The 13,532-nt window shown below is 36.5% G+C and overlaps 1 pseudogene; it reads left to right on the top strand.

Annotated features, from left to right (window-relative positions):
• The first annotated feature begins 5,178 nt into the window (after window positions 1-5,178).
• Window positions 5,179-7,104, top strand: LOC108746649 (annotated as a pseudogene).
• Window positions 7,105-13,532: the final 6,428 nt, after the last annotated feature.

The raw sequence follows: 13,532 nt of genomic DNA on the forward strand, positions 1-13,532 counted from the left end.
CTCTCGGCACACTGACCCAGTTTGGGCCCTTTTTCAAAGTACGTCCGACTCGTGTGTCCGTTTAGCGGAGCACGAGCAGAGGATTCCGCTTCGTCCTCCGTTCGACCCCCGGCTCGTTAGGAGCCTCAGGACGAAGCGAAGCGCCTCCCGATTTGCGTCGGTCCTTCCCCACGGCTCCCTTGCGGTCCGGAGCCCGGACACGACCAAATCGGTCTAACAATTCGGTTCCTCGTTACGTTCACCCCCTCAGCTCCGCATGCGCGCGGAGCTTGGACGTAACATTAAATTCGTGATTTTTTATTATATAAATGCTGTATAAATAAGTATGCATACTTTTAATTCTATAATGTATAATATCTTATATATTGCAGAAAAATTACAATTTTTTTCTCTGTTTTTTTCTTAGTTATCTCTATTGATAATCAAATTCGAATGATAACATTAAAATTACAGTTTTTTTTTTAAATAAAAATCAGTAAAAAAAAGTATTATTAAGTTTTAAACATGTTATGTGCATGTTTACGAAACTAACAAAAAATGAAATTAGTACCGTATTATTGTATTAGTTTTTATTGGAACAGGTGAAAAATAGATTAGATATCTGCGACTGATATTGTGAAGTTGAGTACTCGATAATTAATCGATACTATCAATTATAACCTTCGACTGTTTAGTTATTCACTTTTTCCCCTGATTTGAGATCATTTCCGATTTATCTCTTTACCTCTAAACGGAATAAAAGGCATTCAAACTTTGTAAAATATGTTCGTTTAATAATAAAGTCCCAACAGGTTATGAGCCTAGCAACCTAAACAACACGAAGTCGACTTTTAGTCGACTATAAGTTGACCTAGTTGACTATAAGTAGAAATTAAGACTTCAAAGTCAGCCCAAATGTCGACTAATAGTCAACTGATACTTGACGAATGTATAAAAAAATCAACTAACAGTCGACATTCTAAGTTGATGTACAGCCGATTGTAAGTCGACTCCCAAACAATACGAAGTCGACTATAAGTAGACTGGAGAAGACAATACAAAGATGTACAGGGCACATAAGAGTCAATAATTAATTATCAATGCAAGAACTATAATATAATATATAAAATGTATAAAAATTCTATAAATAACACATTGTAAAACATTACATTACATGTTTCGGTTCTTGGATTGAGCCATCTTCAGATAAAACAAAATTCGCAATCTTAAAATTCATTTCCATTGTCATAGAAAAATCCTGATGAAAGTAGTAGGATATAAGCACCGATTCTAATTCATGGATATTTCATGCAATTATGCAGATGGCTCTAGTGTCGCGCGGATGAGGAGGGCGAAGTCACAGACGCTGGGTCCGAAGGAGGGGAAGCGCGTCACCGGGGGGACGTTAGAGGGAGAAAGGGGTTTCGTTCCTTTTCTCTCTAATCTATTGTTCTCTTTCTCCTATCCATTGTAGGATGCAGTTTTCTCTTTTTCACCCATTGCAGTCCTATATTTATTATTTGCGCTTTCTCTTCATCTCGTTGCGCTGTCTCCCACGTTGTCTTTTCTTCTTTCGTACACGATTTTATTAAATAGATATAGTGTTTACGATTTTTAATGATTCGAAAATAGAGATTAATAGAAATTAATTATGATAATATTTTTATGAATTTTTAATAATAGAAATTAATAGAAATTAATTATGATAATTAATCATAATATTTTTATGAATTTTTAATAATACAATTTAGTAACACCAATTATGATAATAATTTTTAGTAATGTAATGCAAAAATGATCAAGCGGGCTTTCTTATCGACTAATTCAATATTTATTGAATCGTACTTCTGAACAGCTATTGTTAATTCTCAGTTAAAACTAAAACTATTAGGTATTAGTTTTAACTAAGGGCTGAACTACAGGGAAAGGGAGAAAGAAATTAAAATATATTTAAAAAATTTCGTGCTTTATTTTAAATTTGATACATTTTTTTTGGCGTTGGCAACCACCAATTGTATATTTTAAATACATTTTATAACGACAAATTTTTTAATAGCTACGTATTCCACTGAATCCTCGTATTCAGTGAGCCAATTGACTCATATCGTAAGAATGTACTTTGACGATATCAGACCTTTTTTTTTATCTTTGGAAATTGACAGTAAAGCCAATTGACTCATATCGAACCTTTTTTATCTATGGGATCGGCTCCAACGACAATAGTTTGTCTGCTCCTATTCAAAAATGAATTTCTGAACAGTGTATTCAATATGAAATTTTACTTATCTTTAGAAATATGTGAGTTTATTTTTTAGTTTAACTACCATTAAACCTTGTTAAACTACACAATGACACATATCTCAAGAATGCACTTTGACGATATCAGACCTTTTTTTTTATCTTTGGGAATTGACAGTAAAGTCTATTCTCTTTTAAAAATATTTTTTTGGCCTATCTTTATAATTGCAATAAAACCTCTTCAGAAACATGTTAAAATATGTTAAAACGTAAATCAAATGATGTATTATATCTTTCCATACTATTGTTCCATACTATCATTCCATACAATATATAAAACGAAAAGATTTTTTTCTCTGGGAACTCATTTTGTCAGTAATCGAACAACAGTTCAAAGTGACAATATGGATCAAACGAAGCGTGATCTTATAGCGCAAGCCGCTCAGTTGAATACGCGAGAAGAGTTTCTTGCGTGGGAACAGCGTTGCGATAATTTCATGAAATCGTTGGAGGAACAGAGTCGCGCTAAACGCTTATCGATTGGTATTAAACAATCATTGATCGCTCGTATCGCGAGACTCGAAAATTTGAAAGATACTGTGCGCGAACGTTTTGTGCAAGTGGGTGCGAGGTACAGCGCGGCACTTCGATGGCGCGAGATTGATATCGAAAGATGTATATTGATCGGCCGTGATAAACTCTGGACACATCGAGCCTCGCCAATTTCTTGAAGACGCGAGACAGATAATGCTGGAATGTGTACAAAGTATCATGCAGAGACATAATAATATTAAATTAAATACAGTGTTTAATGGTGAATTTGTATATGTATGTTGAGTGATAAACGTGCGAATAAAAGTGTGAAAAACTACGAACTTTTTCGTCCGATTTTGAAGAATGATACTCGTCGTGCGTGGTCGAGGCTATCCTGACATCGCTGGAGGAATTCCAGGAACGCGATAATGGGTGGACGCTGTCGCGTATTCTGAATTTAATTGTAAACGTAAACACAATTCGTTGCGGAATGTCGAACTCCTGCGAGAAATTAAAATGAAGAGAGCGGTTGTCAACGTGCGATCCATGGACAATGTATGTTTTGCCTGGTCAGTAGTTGCCGCTCTACATCCAGCTAGAAGTAACACAGATCGGACATCTTCGTATCCTTATTATACAATGGTATTAAATCTAACAGACAATGTATCCCCAATAACGCTGAATCAAATATGAAAATTCGAAAATCAAAATAACATCTTAATCAACGTATACTGCATTGAGGAGCAAAAAGAAAAAAAGAGGATTCTTCCATTACTGATATGAAGAGAAACAAGTATGTCAATTTGCTGTATGTGCAGGATGATAACGCGAGACACTTCGCGTGGATAAAGGATCTGTCCCGCCTCGTGAGCTCACAAATCAATAAATATAGACACAAGAAATACTTTTGTAATAGGTATGTGTATATATTTAATTGAAAATTATGAAAATGTTTTGAAATTTCTTTGTGATAATAAAAAAAATTATACTTTTTTTCAGATACCTGCACTATTTTGGATCTAGCGCAAAGCTGGATATCTATGTAGTAGACTATGGAAAATTAAACGATTGCGCCATCAGGTTGCCGAGCGAGGACTACAAGTGATTTTTAAGCAATCACTGCAAGAAGGAACGCATCTCATTCGTGGTTGCTGACCTGGAATGCACCTTAGAGAAGACGGAGAAAGATCCAAATGTGTCAATATATAGGTACCAACATCACAACGTGTTTAGCATTGGGTATTACGCGTATTGTTTGTATAACAACTCACTGTCGACATATCATTTTCGTCGCGGTAATGATTGCATCGCGTGGTTCACCGACGAACTCAGAAGTTTAGCGCATAATGTAAATACTATCCTGTCTGCTAATGTTCCCATGGCAGATTTCTTGCGAGAAGATTGGCAAAAGTTTAACCATGTACTGCCACGTGTGCGTAAAAACCATTTGCACCTGACGATACACGGATACGCAATCATTGCCATTTGATAAAGCGATATAGAGGTTCTGCGCACTCAAATTGCAACTTAAATTATAAAGATTCACATTACATTCTCATAGTTTTTCATAATTTATCGGGCTACGACACATTTTATTATCAAGGATATAGCTACCGCGAATAAAGAACGTACAGAACTACTTCCCATAACTAAAGAAAAATACATTTAATTTACGGAATATGTCGATAGCACCAAAATGATTAAAAAAAACTTGTATAAAATTACGATTTATCGATTTATTTAAATTTCTCAGTACCAGTTTAGAAAAATTAGCGTCGTATCTCGATAAAAAGATTGAAAATTACGCGATCAGAATTTTTTAACCTCAGCGCGGTGGATTTTGATCTTCTCACACGTAAAGGTATATTTCCGTATAAGTACATTGACTGCATCGAAAAGTTGAAGAAAACCGAATTATTATCGCGCGAATTCTTTTATAGCTCGCTGATAGGTAATACCGTATCCGAGAGCGGCACGCCGTGAACGTATGGCAGCAGTTCTCTATCCAAACACTCGGTGAATATACTCAGTGATTCATATTTAAAAACAAATATATTGTTGTTGGCCGATATATTTAAGAATTTTCGGGATAGTTGCATCACCAGTTATGAACTCGATCCCGCGTATTATTATACACTATCGGGTTTTACGTGGGACGCGATACATATTCGCATCAATTTCGAACTTCTTACCGACTTTGATATGGTTCTATTCATCAAACGTGGTATACGGCGGGCAGAGTCAATGTTCAAACAGGTATGCGCAGGCCAACAAGAACATGCAGTCGTACGATCCATCGAAATCATCGACGCGCGCGCGCGCGCGTACTTGATATACTATAACAACAATCTGTACTACTGGGCAATGTGTCAACCATTGCCATACGCCGTTTTTCGTTGAGTCGACGATGTAGACAATTTTAACGTTATGAATGTCGCATTAGATTCACCGACGGATTACGTTCTCGAGGTTGACTTGGAGTATCCGCAACATCTCCATGATGCGCACTCCGATCTACCGTTTTATCCAACGTGCGAGAAACCACCCGACAAGTGAGAGGAGAAGCTCCTCGCGACATTGTATGATAAAAAGCGTTACGTCATACATTATCGTAATCTTCAGCAATGTACTCGTCATGATCTCCGCATTACAGAGATCCATCATATATTGCAATTTACGCAATCTCCATGGCTTCGCGAGTACATCGAACTCAATACAAATTTTAGAACTTTAGCAAAGAATGAGTTTGACAAAAACTTATTCAAATTAATGAACAAGCGGTTTTCGGCAAGACCATGGAGAATGTTCGTAACCATGTTAATGTGCGACTAGTAATACATTGTAATGGGAGATACGGTGTAGAGACAATTATCGCAAAACCAAACTTTTACGGTAGAAGCGTTTTTTCCGAGAGCCTGGTCGCGATAGAAACTCGAAGTGAAGTTCGACAAATCGATATACGTGGGTATGTGTATCCTCCATATATCTAAAATGTGTACGAATTTCACGAGTACATGTTACCGTTCTTTCACGAAAATGTAAAATTATATATATCTACACGGACAGCCTTATTTATCACATCGAGTGCAATGATATCTACGCTGTTATGAAATGTGATATCAATATATTCGATACGAGCGATTACGCGATCGACAATGCTTACGACATTCTGCTAGTAAATAAAAAAATTCTCGGTTTAATGAAAGACGAAAACAATGGCGCGATCATAACCGAATTTGTCGGACTTAGAGCGAAAATGTACACCTTGCGCGTCGATGGCAAAAAAGATACTAACAAGGTAAAGGACGTCAAGAGTAACATTGTAGCGACATCCATAACGTTCAATGATTATACGCGGTGTAAATTAAAAATAATTATACAATTTGTAATAAATATTATTTTTATAACATACTATCTTTATGTATCCAAGAGTTGTGCGAATTATCAAATTCTAGCCATTTCACGTAAACCTTGTCTCCTTTTTTACGCAACATTTTTTCAACTAGATATACGTCAGAATTAGCGACGCGATGCAACTCGTATTCGTAGAATCCTCCAGCGACAGGTTTCCCACGGCAATCTTCCAGTTTGATACGTCACGGGATTAGTTTTCTGATGATTCTAAATACCTCCGTGGTTCAATTTGGTGTGTAACCTTTCTCAAAGATCGTCTTGAATTTGGTCACACGTACCGAATCATCCACTTTGAATTGTTGCGAGTGCGATAGCCTTTACGCTACTGTACACCGTACTTAAGAGTTTGTCAGCAATTGTGAGAGTTACATCGATGGGCCGCATACAAATAATTCGCGCATTGTACTCAGACACGAGACGTAGAAGCAAATCAATCCATTTATAATTTCCATTGTGCGTAAATTGTTTCCACATATCGTTTTTCAATGTACAATTGAACCATTCAACGATAGATGCTTTCATTATGGAATATGTTGAATAATGATTTACGAGTATGTTGTGTTTTTTCAAGAATTTTTGCACGTTTGCATTGTAAAATTCTTTTTCCATATCGATTTGCAAATTTTTCGGACATCTTTCGTCTTGAATTATCTTTGCGATCTTTGTAGCCATCTCATTTCCACTCTTGGTTTTCAGCAATACAGCCTATGTGTGCTTACTCAACAGATCGATAACGGTGAGAATATAGTGGTAACCTTTGTTGAATCGTGTGTAAAGGCGTATCTCGATCACATCAGCCTGCCACAGGTCATCGTATCCGTAAACTATGACACGTCTGTGAGAAAAATTTTTTTTCGCCGGAGCGTGCAGTTCTTTCACCAATCGCCATTTTTCGAGGTTTTTCTTCTCAGATATGTTGTTATGATTATTGCTGTATAATGCGTAAAATATCACAAAGTTTTTACTTAAACGTTGTTCATCATTTTGATATCAACTAAAATGACTGTGTATCTCGTTTCAATTTATAATAAAGCTAGCTTCACGAAGCTCCTCGATAATAAATAATATTTCGTTATTGTGGGCATTGTTGCCTGATGCAAGATCTCAAGCAATCGGAGAGAATCTACTAGAATCCATCATTCATTAGGATCGTCCCAATGAACATAATCGATTTTATTATCATTTAGGATCATAGTTCGTGGTATTACACTTTTTCCGACTCTTTTACCCCTTGTTGTTTAGTTTCCCGGCGCGTGACATGCCCGTTCCAACTTGTATTTTACCTGACATCAAGGCTGCTATTATATTCTATTTGTACTTTGCTGTCCACTATTGGATTATCCGCTTTATGACTGCGCCTGTGAGCATTTGTTGCCAACAGTATACTTTTATATGCTAGTTTATTATTCTCTGTATAAATACTATCGTTGGCGATTCTTTTAAAAATTAATTCGTATAAACCATGTGTACCTTTGTACTTTACTTCATCTACAAAGTCACATCGAAATATTTGTTCCGAGCATTGTGCTGTTCTTGTTGAGATACGAGGGTCGTTTGAAAAGTCCGTGCAAAAATAAAAACTACTTAATTTTTTGGGGTAAACTTTTTTTATTTTTCAACATAGTCACCTTTTAGGCTTATACACTTCGTCCAACGCTGCTCTAATTTGTTGATCCCTTCCGAATAATAGGATTTGTCCAAGTCTGAAAAATAGCCATTTGTTTCTGCAATCACGTCCTCGTTTCCATAAAATCTTTTTCCCGCCAGCCATTTCTTCATATTGGGGAACAAATAGTAGTCCGAGGGAGCCAAGTCTGGAGAGTAGGGGGGATGTGAGACGAGTTGGAACCCTAATTCCATTAATTTTGCGACCACAACTGCTGAGGTGTGAGCTGGTGCGTTATCGTGAAAATCACTCGACTTCCTCGATTCAAATGAATGCCAAACACAAACAAATAGACCGATCTGGCTGTAACTTGGTGTGTGTTCCTCCAAGAGATGCTACTAACTAAATCTAACCTTGATACGCGCCAGTAGTGTCATCTCTCTGACTTTGCACGGACTTTTCAAACGACCCTCGTATATCCCATAAACGTAATTAATATCCTTTTCTCTGTCACCATCAATAAGCATGTTTACGTATTTTTGTCCAAGTGCCCCCAATTGATTATGTAATTCCTCACGAACTTGTCGCGTTTGCAAAGATTGCTTAACTAACGTTTCAAGCGGTTCATTGGGCGTTTCATAAACGTCTTCGACTGAAGGAACGTTCGCACAATAATTCGCGTGGTTCAGGCGACGCATAATTGGAATTCGATGTAACGTTCGATTCTTTTGTACATTGCTTTTTAGACGATATTAATTGAAACCATGAATTATCCATCCAGAAGCTATCACCATCATTATCATCTTCGTCATCATGAACATCTTCATTATCTTCAGATTTACTTTTCTTAATATTTTTATCCTTTACAACCTTGACTTCTTTCTTAATTGGTTGAGATTTATCTTTAGCGGTGTTTTCGACAATCTGTTTTAGAGGTTCGACAGTAGGCTTAAAGTGTTTCTCCAATGCTATATCTTCTTCTATTTTTAAAGCGACTTAAAGTATTTTTAATACTTTTTACAAATCAAGTCATACGTTTTCGTAATTTGTTTCTATTCTCTCACGATCCTTGAGCTCTTTGCTATTATCCATGTTGTACTCGAAAGGAAATAGTGTAGTTGACGTATTGACAACGACTAACTACGTTAAGGTATCGCATACTCATTAAATCCTTTCTGTATCATCTATTCGTAAGCGTACTGTCTTTGTCTATGACTATGAATCCATATTTTTGTTGGCAACAGCAATGACACAGTTCGCAGAAATTCTCATAAGACATGTCAGTGTTTACATGATTGTATACATGTTTCAGATTGGTACCGTCCTGTTTGAACAGGATCAACAGATTTGCATTATCGCGTATAAGATGCTTTGGTATCTTTGCGTACGTCTGACACAGATAGAAGTAATCGACGACCACATATCGACTCATCGCAAAGTACTCTCTGATCCCGTCTTGCTTGTCGCATGCCACATCATCGAAGACAAAAATGGAATTTGAAAGCGCCTCGTTTGGTAGTATTACATCGTTATTATTGAAGAATGTAAAATTTCTTCAATCGATGCTAATAAATTCTCCAAGTATTAGTATTTTGGCTGTTGCAATGACTTCAAGTACACGTACACGTTTTCGAAACGTATACCATGTGGACTTTCCAACAAATTTATCAACAATTTTGTTTTGCCACAGTTCGATGGTAGCTGATTCTGCGTATAGAAATCGGCAACATATTTCCATGCTTGCGTATTTCTTTGTCAGTCTGTACTTTATTGTCGACATTAATCACTTTGATTGTTGCACGAATTTCATATCTTCTCCCTTCATGACACTGATAATATCGAAAAAACGACATCGAGAGCGGATGTATTTATAGTAGCGCGCAAAGCGAAACTGCTCAGTATTCGAAATGCTTCTCATCGTGTCGAACAACTGTGATGTACATAATTTAATCGCCAAAGAGTTGGAATATATATCGAAAATTATTTTGCTACGAGAGTTTAAGAATTACATAGATTAACTATGGGACAGATTACCCAAGCATATATAAAGGCTGATTCAGAGATTCACCAACATTGTCGGTGCTTGAAATATTATAATTTGCTCTGCCATCAATCGCATATTGATGGTTCAGCGCCGTTTATAAGAAATTGTAGCAAATATCAATAACAACAACAAAAGGCTGCAGTTTTTTAAATCACGCGATAAACACATTTCCGATCGAGTTGCATATCCCCGGATATCAATTTTGTAGTCTAGGTACGCATTTAGAAAAGTACGCCGGCATGTCGCGAACACGATATTATTTGCGGAACAAAGATCTCACGAAATGATATGAAGCTGATAAAATACGCTGAGAAGGCGCGGAAACGGATTATTGCGAAAGATTCGACTCTTGGAGAGAGAAAGAGAGAGCTGCCACAGCTGTTTGGGTGGCTATGAAAATCAAAACGAAAATTGGTATGGGCTTGAAAACGAAAAAGAAGAAAAAGCCGATGAAAAATATTATCGGTGGCAAAACGCGGTGATATCTTACCTATTCTACCGCTATTGGGAGTCTTCGGCTCATTGATCATCGGCGCGGCAAGAGTCGCAAAAGCTAAATAAGCCGATAATAAAGTCGCGCAACGTCAGTTGAAAAAATTGAAATGTCATAACCGCGTCATGGAAGGTCATAAAGTTTACCTCGCTCCGTACAACCGTGGACGAGGAGTCACAACGGAAAAAATAAAAAAGATTAAAAAAAGAAAACGTTAAACAGTTGCCAAAAATGCTGAAAGGTGTAACTATCAACGTACAACTGCAACAACTGACAAAAAGTATGTGTATTCCATATTTTAGAGGTATTTTTGTGCGTATTACCAACAGAGGGAATGTATCGAATCGAAAGCGATATCGTAAATTTGGATAAAGCTGATGGACCAGGTACTCATTGAGTGGCGTATGCGAAGCGGGGAGATCGTTCTGTTTACTTTGATAGTTTCGGTAATCTTCGATCACCGAAAGAATTGATGCGATATTTGCACGTAACGCAAATTGAGTATAATTGCACGCCTTATCAATGTTATGATCAAAATAACTGTGGATAACTGTGTCTACAGTTTTTACAGACGGTTGACGATCAATTTAAGAATTGACATTGCATTCTTTCAACTCAGTATTCATTCAAATATGTTACTGACATTTATGTTCACCAGTAAGAGTAGCGTCCTCGCGGCCTGCTACTTTTCGGTCGTAGATTTGAGCGATGGCGATTACGAGCTCGGTTTGACGGACTTTGAAATCTACCATATGATATCTAATGTAAATTCATTGAATAATTAGTTTTATTTTGATGAAGATGACAAAGAAATTATCATTTCCGAAGGATCATACGAAATACGTGACATAAAGTATCTAAGATGTGCAATAGACGATCTTGTTTCCAATCATATTATTTATAATACGCGCGCTTATACATGCGTAACTCACTATATATATCGGTTATTGCGAAGAGTGTTGCTAAGGTCTCGGTAGTCTAAAGGCTCAGGATGCTCGCACGGAATGCAAGAGATCCGGATTCGACTCCCGGCCGAGGTAATATTTTTCTCAATAAGTTTATTACAGTTTTTTAAGATTTGGGAGAATTTGGGGGGATTATTTGTTTCAGATTGATTGTGTGAATCCGATAATTTCATCGGCTCTCAATTTATTTCTGGAATATTAATTCAATTTAATTGAATGGATATTAGATAGTAGTTCAACATCTTAACACTCGGACCGGGAAGGCGCTTTGTATTTAAAGTTGTAATAATAATATCTTGAATATTGGAGGCGAACCAATCTTTGACGACCGCATCGTCAAGTTCGAGTTTCACACGTATAATACAATTCCTACGTCAACACCACGTTTGGACTAGCGACGAAATAAGGATACAACAGCAGGTTTATACACATTACGTGTGAAAACATTCTCTACGTCGAAGGTAGATTGACTTCAAATGAAAAAAAAGTACAAAAGCAGCCAAATCTTGATGATAATTGTGTGGCGTTCATGTTCGATGAAATTCGATATGAATTCAACGGTATGGAGATTGATCGCAGCAGAAACGTTGGAATAACTAGTCTTATGAAAGGTTATGCAACGTTTTCTAATGAAATCGCATATAGGTTGCATAATGCTGGATTTATCGACTCTAATGATACCGCGAAAAGCTTAATGACAGACGATGGATACTTTAATTTTTGTATACCGCTCAGCATGTTGTTGAGCTTTTGCGAGGATTACAAATGTGTGGTAATTAACACTAGTCACGAATTAATTTTGATATAAGCGCGCAACGACAACAATTGCATTGTGGCAGATTCACCGACGCTTGAATTATTCAAAGTATAGTGGCGAATGCCTTAAGTTGCGTTGAACGAAATTAATAAACTATCCATGCTGCGTATTTTAGAGAACGGACGATATCTAAGTATGAATTTCCATTCGTGGGATTAATATAAGTACCTCTCCTATTGCCGAGTACAACGAAGCATTCCTGGGCCATCAAGACTGCGACTTAGTTGGAAAAACCGCGATACGTTATTTTTGGTCTACAAACTGATAAAAAAAAATATCATGATATCATGTAAAACTTACTTCGACACTTAAATTAATCAATGTGGAATTTTATCTAAACTCTAAATTTTATCCATACGATGATCTGAATCTAGACTTTGACAAACACAGAGCCGCTATTTGTATGATATGTATTTATGATTCGTATGTCTTACTATCAAATCCCTCGTGAAAGAAATAAATCATTATTCCAATTAAACTCCTTTTTGAAAGGTTTTACTCTAGTAACTATTGATTGTTCGCGACAAGAGTCCGTCAAGAGTAGCATCGTGGATGTACGATTAGAATTTGAATTCAAAGAGAATGTACCGTGAATACAACCGTTTATTGTCTTATCATACACGATCGCGTGATCGAATATAGCCCAAAATTTAGTACGCAAGATTACGTAAATTATCATTACCAAAAAAATTCCCTTTCCTTCTTTTTAATATATGAGATAAAATCCAAGATTTTTTGTGATCAAGCACAGTCCCAAAAAGTCGTTTACCATAACTATACCAATGTTTGTGGATCTGCAAGGATTTATCGTTGGAAAGAAATTTGTCGTGAAGGAAGTGGCGGTGTTGAAAAAAGCCATTCTCTCTCATTATATTTTTACGTTCCCATGTCATGGAATTTCTTGACAAAGTCAGAAAAGTATTCCGCTTCCTGCCTGAGTGCTTATCACCATGGATTGCAATGAGAAGAAGGGATAATCCCATACAGCATGGCGAAACGTCTGATTACAATGGCTGTAATTGGCAAAAGAGCGTGACGACAATAAAGTTCTTGTATATGTTAAAGGACATGAAAAACGCGTATGGCTGATATACTCGATAGCAGCAACTTGATCATTGAGATCTTGGATGCTGATTAAGAAGATATAGATGCTTTACATAATCTAGATGTTACTAATACAATATTATGCGACGCGTAAAACATGTTAAGAATTATGCGTTACAAAATGTATTTAAAATATACAACTGGTAGTCGCAACGCCAAAAAGAAATGTATCAAATTTAAAATAAAGCATAAAATTTTTCAAATATATTTTAATTTCTTTCCCTCTTTCCCTGTAGTTTAGTCCTTAGTTAAAACTAATATCTAATAGTTTTAGTTCTAACTAAAAATTAATTAATAATAGCTGTTCAATAGTACGATTCAATAAATATTGAATTAGT

This window comes from Trachymyrmex septentrionalis, unplaced genomic scaffold (genome assembly GCF_001594115.1).
Source record: "Trachymyrmex septentrionalis isolate Tsep2-gDNA-1 unplaced genomic scaffold, Tsep1.0 scaffold185, whole genome shotgun sequence".
NCBI lineage: Eukaryota > Metazoa > Arthropoda > Insecta > Hymenoptera > Formicidae > Trachymyrmex > Trachymyrmex septentrionalis.